The sequence below is a fragment of the Furipterus horrens genome, unplaced genomic scaffold (genome assembly GCF_987537825.1).
Source record: "Furipterus horrens unplaced genomic scaffold, mFurHor1.1.pri manual_scaffold_8, whole genome shotgun sequence".
In the NCBI taxonomy this organism is placed as follows: Eukaryota; Metazoa; Chordata; class Mammalia; order Chiroptera; family Furipteridae; genus Furipterus; species Furipterus horrens.
Window position 1 is genome coordinate 38,965,817 of NW_028327178.1, and position 6,533 is coordinate 38,972,349.

The 6,533-nt window shown below is 37.4% G+C and overlaps 1 pseudogene; it reads right to left on the minus strand.

Moving 5' to 3' along the window:
- Window positions 1–4,907: 4,907 nt before the first annotated feature.
- LOC150002767 (arginase-2, mitochondrial-like) lies at window positions 4,908–6,191 on the minus strand (annotated as a pseudogene).
- Window positions 6,192–6,533: the final 342 nt, after the last annotated feature.

The window sequence follows — 6,533 nt, forward strand, 5'->3', positions numbered from 1 at the left end:
TGCTGTGGGAGGGGGTTGCTGGGTGTAGGGGAGCAAAGGGGAAAAATTGGGAACTATTGTAACAATATAATCAATAAAATATACTTAAAAAATAAAAAGAAAGGTAGACGTGTGAGGTGATGTATGTGTTAATTAACTTGGTGGTGGAAATGCTTTTACATGTCTTAATGAAATCCTCACATTGTACACTTCAAATGTATTGTAATTTTTTGTTAATTATGAGGGGGAACCCCCCCCCCCCAAAAAAAACCCAGAATTATTTTCAGGAGGGTGGGCTCCTTGTAATACAGGCTTCTCCTGCTACGTGTGTTTTAGTAACCCATCTCTATCAATGTACCAGCTGGCTTGTTGTGAGAGGCTGTGCTCAACTTCAGTGAATTTTTTTTGAAGACTCGACTTATTTGCACATTTCATGATGGGTGATTTTCGAGTGCACCTGCCCACACCGTGCTGAGTGTTCAGCAGTTTTTGACCAAAAATGGTATGACCCCTGTTCTCCACTCTCCCTATTTACCCAATCTCTCCCTGAGTGAACTTTATTTTTGTTTCTCCAGGTGAAAAAAAGTCCTCAAAGGGAAACATTTGGCCGATGTGGAAGAGGTGAAGCAAAAAATGGCAGAAGCACTAAAAGGCACCAAAATCGATGAGTTCAAAAACTGTTTTGAGCAATGGAAAAAAAAAAAAGTCTTGATAGGTGTATTGCATCAAATGAAGAGTGATTTGAAGGTGACTGAAGTTTAAACCTATAAGAATAAATACACATTTTTAAAATAAATAAGTTCTGGTTTATTTGGGTCCTTCCTTGTATGCTCAGTATAGCTTTAAAAAGTCATCAGCATATCCAAGGTCATCTAGGTTTTGTGTTATATTATATTTTAGGAGTTTTATGGTTTTGCATTTTACATTTAGGTATATGATCTATTTTGATTTAATTTTTGTGAAGGGGTAAGTTCTGTGTCTAGATTCATATATATATTTTTTACATATCCAGTGATTCCAGCACCATCTGTTGGAAAGAATATTTTTTGTCCCATTCTATTGCCTTTGCTTCTTTGTCAAATATCACTTGACTATATTTATATGAGTCTATTTAGCTCTCTATTGCTTTCCATTAATCTACTTGCTTATTCATTTGCCAATACCTCACTGTTCTGAATTACTGTAATTTTATAGTAAGTCTTGAGGTTGGGTACTATCAGTACTCCAACTTTGCTCTTCAATATTGTGTTGGGAGTATAGCTTCTTCTTAACAGCTAATATTTTAGGGTGCTTCCTACTTCCGAACAATTTTTATGTAGTAACTAATTGAATTCTCATAAAACATTATAAGGTAGCTACTATTTAGAGATGAGGAAATATTTACAGAGATATTGACAACGTAGCTCTAGAACTCTGTTTAATCATTACATTATTCTGACTTAGAGATGAACTACATTTTGATCCTTAACTCAATATTATTATTATAGATTCTGTTATTTAGCTATTTCCGTGTATATTTGTTATTGTTAAGGAGATACTTTTTAAATTCCTTTTAATAACCTACCTTGTCTTTTCTCCTTCTAAAAAACATAAAAGTTTCTCTATTGTTCAGAAGCAATTTATTTCATGTCTGTATTTCCCAAACATATTTGACCTGAGAACACTCTTTTTTTATAGCATAATAGCATACTTCTCAAGCCCCTGCCTAACACTGTATGGGGTATTTAGTCTGCAGGACACTAGTTTAGAAAAACGAGAGGTACCATTACTCACTGTTCTGTTGTAGTATCAAATGTCCTCCCTGAAATAGCAGCAGGTACAATGAAGACTTCCCATCTGTTATCAGCCCAGTTTTGCTGTTTATTTTTCATGGTCCCTTATATGTATATTATTGCAAATCTTAGTTAAAATAATTTTGGTCACAAGTGAAACTAACTTGAGCTACTTTAAGACAGGAAAGGCAGAGATTTATTTTGGGTGCTATAATGGTATCCTAAGACAAATATATAGATATAGGTATTTCAGGAAAAAGGGGTTCAGTCTGGCCAAATGAGAAATTAGAACCAGGAAATAGAAAGCCTCGTTATTTTTACTCTCGCTCTCCCCCATCCCCTCTCCTTGGGGTACATGGTCTTTCATTTCTGCATCTATCTGCAAGTCTACATCATATTTATTTCTTTGCAGATCCAAAAGTCACTTAAAATATTCTGGGGCTTGAGATTCAGGTAATCTTGGCATAAACCATATTTTACATCCATTAGTACTCTGGAGGCTTCAATGAGATTTCTACAGATTTCTGAGTAAGGGACAGTTAGCTAAGGGACGGGGGAGCTGATGTTCTTGTAGTCACCTCTGGCTCTGGTTCCTCTTTCCATATGTTGTAGATTTTGTTGAAGGTTTTGGAGTTTATATCACAGCAATATAATCTGCACTGACTGCTCAGGATACCTTCAGTGATTCCTGAGAAATTTCCTTTGATCCTTCACTCACAAAATTTCTTCTGCTTCAAACTTTCCTTCTGAATTCTTTCTTCTTCTCTCCTTAAGAGAGAAACAGATTTTTCTGGTGTAACACAGAGTTGTTTTACCATCTCCTTTGTTTCTGTTGCTCTTCTGATACTTATGCTCTCAGGAGTTGATATTCTATCTTAAGCAACTCAAAAAAGGATACATCTTTTATGGTTGTATTAGTTAGCTAGGACTGCCATAACGAAGTACCACAGACGAGGTGGCTTGAAAAAATAGATATTTATCTTCTCATGGTCTGTAGGCTAGAAGTCTGGCAGGGGTTGGTTTCTTCTGAGAGCCATGAGGGAAGCATCCATCCCAGGCCTCTCTCCTTGGTCCAGGCCTCTCTTCTTGGCTTGAGGATGGTGATTTTCACCCATTGTTTTCCCCTCTGTGTATATCTATATCCAAATTTCTTGGTCTTATCTTTTTAAAATATTTTATTTATTTATTTATTTTTAGAGAGGGGGAGGGAGGAAGAAAGAGAAGGAGAGAAACATCAATGTGTGATTGCCTCTTGCACACACCAACTGGGAGCCCGAAATGCAACCCAGGCATGTGCTCTGACTGGGAGTTGAACCAGTCAGTGATCCTTTGGTTCTCACGCCAGCACTGAAACCACTGAACCACACCAGCCAGGGCAAATTTCTTGGTCTTATAAGGACACCAGTCATATTGGTTAGGATCCACCCTAATTACTTTATTTTAATTACCCCTTTAAAGACCATACCTCTAAATAAAATTACATTCATAGGTACTAGAAATTAGAATTTCAACATATGAATTTTGGTGGGGGGACATAATTCAGCTCATTGCTCTGGTATTTATCAGTATGATAATTCATTTTTACCTTTGTTACTTTTGCTTCTTAGTGTGTATGGGGAAGAAAAAAGTCCTCCTTGCAGCAACTCAGCTCAAGTAAGCAGACTTAGCTGATTGGAATTGGGTTTCAATTCCAAATCCTCAGGAGGAAAAATCAGACTGATGGAAATTAGATTATAGATCTACCCCTGATTACAGATTAGGCTGAAAAGGCCCATTCTTGTTGCTAGTGAAGTGAGAACATGAGCCGATCAGTTACTTTAATCATTATCTACCATTAAAAGATCAGTGTAAATTAAATGTATTTAGAATTGAATAGAAAACAGCAATATGGTATATTTTCCAATTTTTATAGCTAAAACTAACTTCAGTAGTAGAATAAACCTTTGTGAATTTATTGCCTAGAAAATTTTATGACTGATCAAGACTTAAAAGAGAAAAAACTTGAAATGAGTATTTTATATCTATATTTAATATTGAAATAATTGGTGTACTTAAACTTCTAAAATGAAGATTTAGAACTACAAAGAAAAATGAACTTACGGTTATATATTGCAACTTGCTTTGTCCCAAATTACCTAAGTACTACATAGGTGCTAATGAATTCTCCAACTTGAGGAGACATGCAATGAAAATTGCATCACTCTGGTTCTGAGTGCTGTTGTAAGCAGTGATTTTTTTCCATCCATAGTTTTTTCCTTTAAATTACTACCTTGTGCCAAATTAAGAGATATGAATTTGCAAATAGCTTCATTTTATGTGCCAGCAATAATAACTAGACTCCCCAAGGAAAAGTAACCTCAGCTACCTTTTCAAAAGTACATGTTTCCTATTTCTTTCTTTCTTTCACTTTATACCTGTGTCACTACAACTTATTTTTTCTATGACATATGTTAGAAAGAGATTTCCTATGTCTGAGGATGTCATGGCCAGTGTCTTTAATGCCAAAGAAGTTGTAATTAGCTGGAAACATGGCTGGAAGTCACATTTTCTAAGTAGCAACATGCCCTTACTTCTGGCATGAAAAGCAGTGGCAAGCTTTTATATCTCTTCCTACCCCTCCAATTCTTTTGTCCTTGGCATTGAATTGTTATTAGGAGTTAGGGTTTCAAAATTACAAAATCTTGGGTTCAAATCCCAGTTCAACCATGTACTAGGAGTAAGTTCCTTGGTAAGTTACTGGGCTTCTGAGCTTAGTTTCTTCAACCATAAAGAGGGATAATAAAATTATTACAGGTAGGGCAAAAGTAGGTTTATAGTCATGAGTACGCCAAACAGAGTTTATTCTTATATTTTTGTTTATTAATTATTATATTCTTTTCTTTTTTATCAAGGTAATACATGCTATTTATGACTTAAGTTTACATAGTACTCCAACATATTAATACCCTGTGAACTGCAAAAAATAAATACATTGACAGTATTTAGTGTCACTGGTCACTAAAATGGAGAGGGGAAGGAAACTACAATTGTGAGAATATGCAAATGTTTTCATTAAGGCATTATTGACCCAGGTAACCATGTAGTATCTGTTCCCTCAAACAACTTACAACTCTGAAATGCCCATTGTGATGAACATGTGTTAGTATACAGTATTTTCTAAATTCTCATATGTTCTTTATTTTCTGACTCATGTGGTAAACTGTGAGTAGGCAGTTGGTCACAGACATTGTGCCCTCCCTTCCTTGTCTGATCAAAACCTGAAGCAATCACATCCACTGCCAGAACAGCTATAGCCTTCGCTTCTTCCTGTGAAGTGGCCAAATCAGGATTGACTTCAACAAGATCCAATGTTGACAGCAACCCTGTATTGTGTATTCCCTCAGTAATATATTGGATATGTGTCTTCTCGAAAGGTCAGTCCCCCTACAACAGTGGTTCCTGTGGCTGGAGCCAGTTTAGGGTCAAATGCATCAATATCAAAAACTCAGAGGTATTGGCCTTTGTTTTTGGCCAATTAGCAGATCAAATGTCTGTTCCATGAACTCCTGGACACCAAGACTACCTATGTCTCTCATGGAAAAATACTGGGTATTATACTTCTTTCAAATAAAATGTTCAGCCCTGGCTGATGTGGGTCAGTGAATTGAGCACTAGCCTGAGAACCAAAGGATTGCTGGTTCAATTCCCAGTCAGGGCACATGCCTCGGTTGCAGGCCAGGTCCCTAGTTGGAAGTGCGCGAGAAGCAACCACACATTGATATTTCTCTCCATCTCTTTCTCCCTCCCTTCCTCTTTCTCTAAAAATAAATAAATAATTTTTTTTTAAAAGAAAAGAAAATGTTCAGGAGGGTCTACATCTCTTAGATCAATATACATGATACTTGGGAAAGAGATATAGGTTTGGTCCAGGAAAATTCTGGGAGATGTGGTACCTTGTCCTGTAGTTCTCTAAGGAGAAAGAAACTGACTGTTCATGGAGACATCCAGATAAAGTGGTGAGGGGGGCACTGATGTCAGCATAGGCATCAACCCAAGTCACACAAAGGTCTGGGTAGTGCCAGGTGTGGTCACTAATGGTACCAATTGCCAGGCTGTGGTCTCCTCCCATTCTGACACAGCTGTAGCCACTCAACACTGCTCTACTAACTACCTCAGCAAGTTCCTGGTTGGCCAGGCCCACTGAGTAAGGATTCACTATCAGGCTGTTGTAGTGATCATCTGTGGCAACTGGAGTGAAACTCAAATCTCCAAAGTCTTTTAGGTGGCAGCCCAAATTGGAGAACTTTTTCATCAAGCCAGCTTCTCTTATAGCATATTCCACTTGTTTTCTTTTCTGTACCTGTGCAATGGGACTCTAATTACACCCACAGAGTGGATGGACTTTTTCAGGATAAAATGCACTTGTGTCTGGAGACAGGAGAGGATGCTTCTTAGGGGCATGATGGGCAGCATGGGATGTGCCAAGCAGGAGGCTGCTCCATGTGGCTCATTGCCTTAAGTGAGTGCCCAATTATCGTATTATTTTCCATACAAACAACTGTAAACCTAAGTTTGCCGCGCCCTGTATTTGTAATGTGCTTAGCAAGAGACTGGTACATAGTAAATGCTTAAAAAGTAGGAGCAATATGTATTTAAAAATAATGCAAAGTATTATTTTCAATGCTAGACCCGGGGAAACAAAGATGAGGTATGACCCCTGTCTTGAAGGAACTCACAGATCAACAGAGTATGGGACTCAAAATGTATCACTGTAAATGTATCTTTCTATTGGGAAGGCACTTG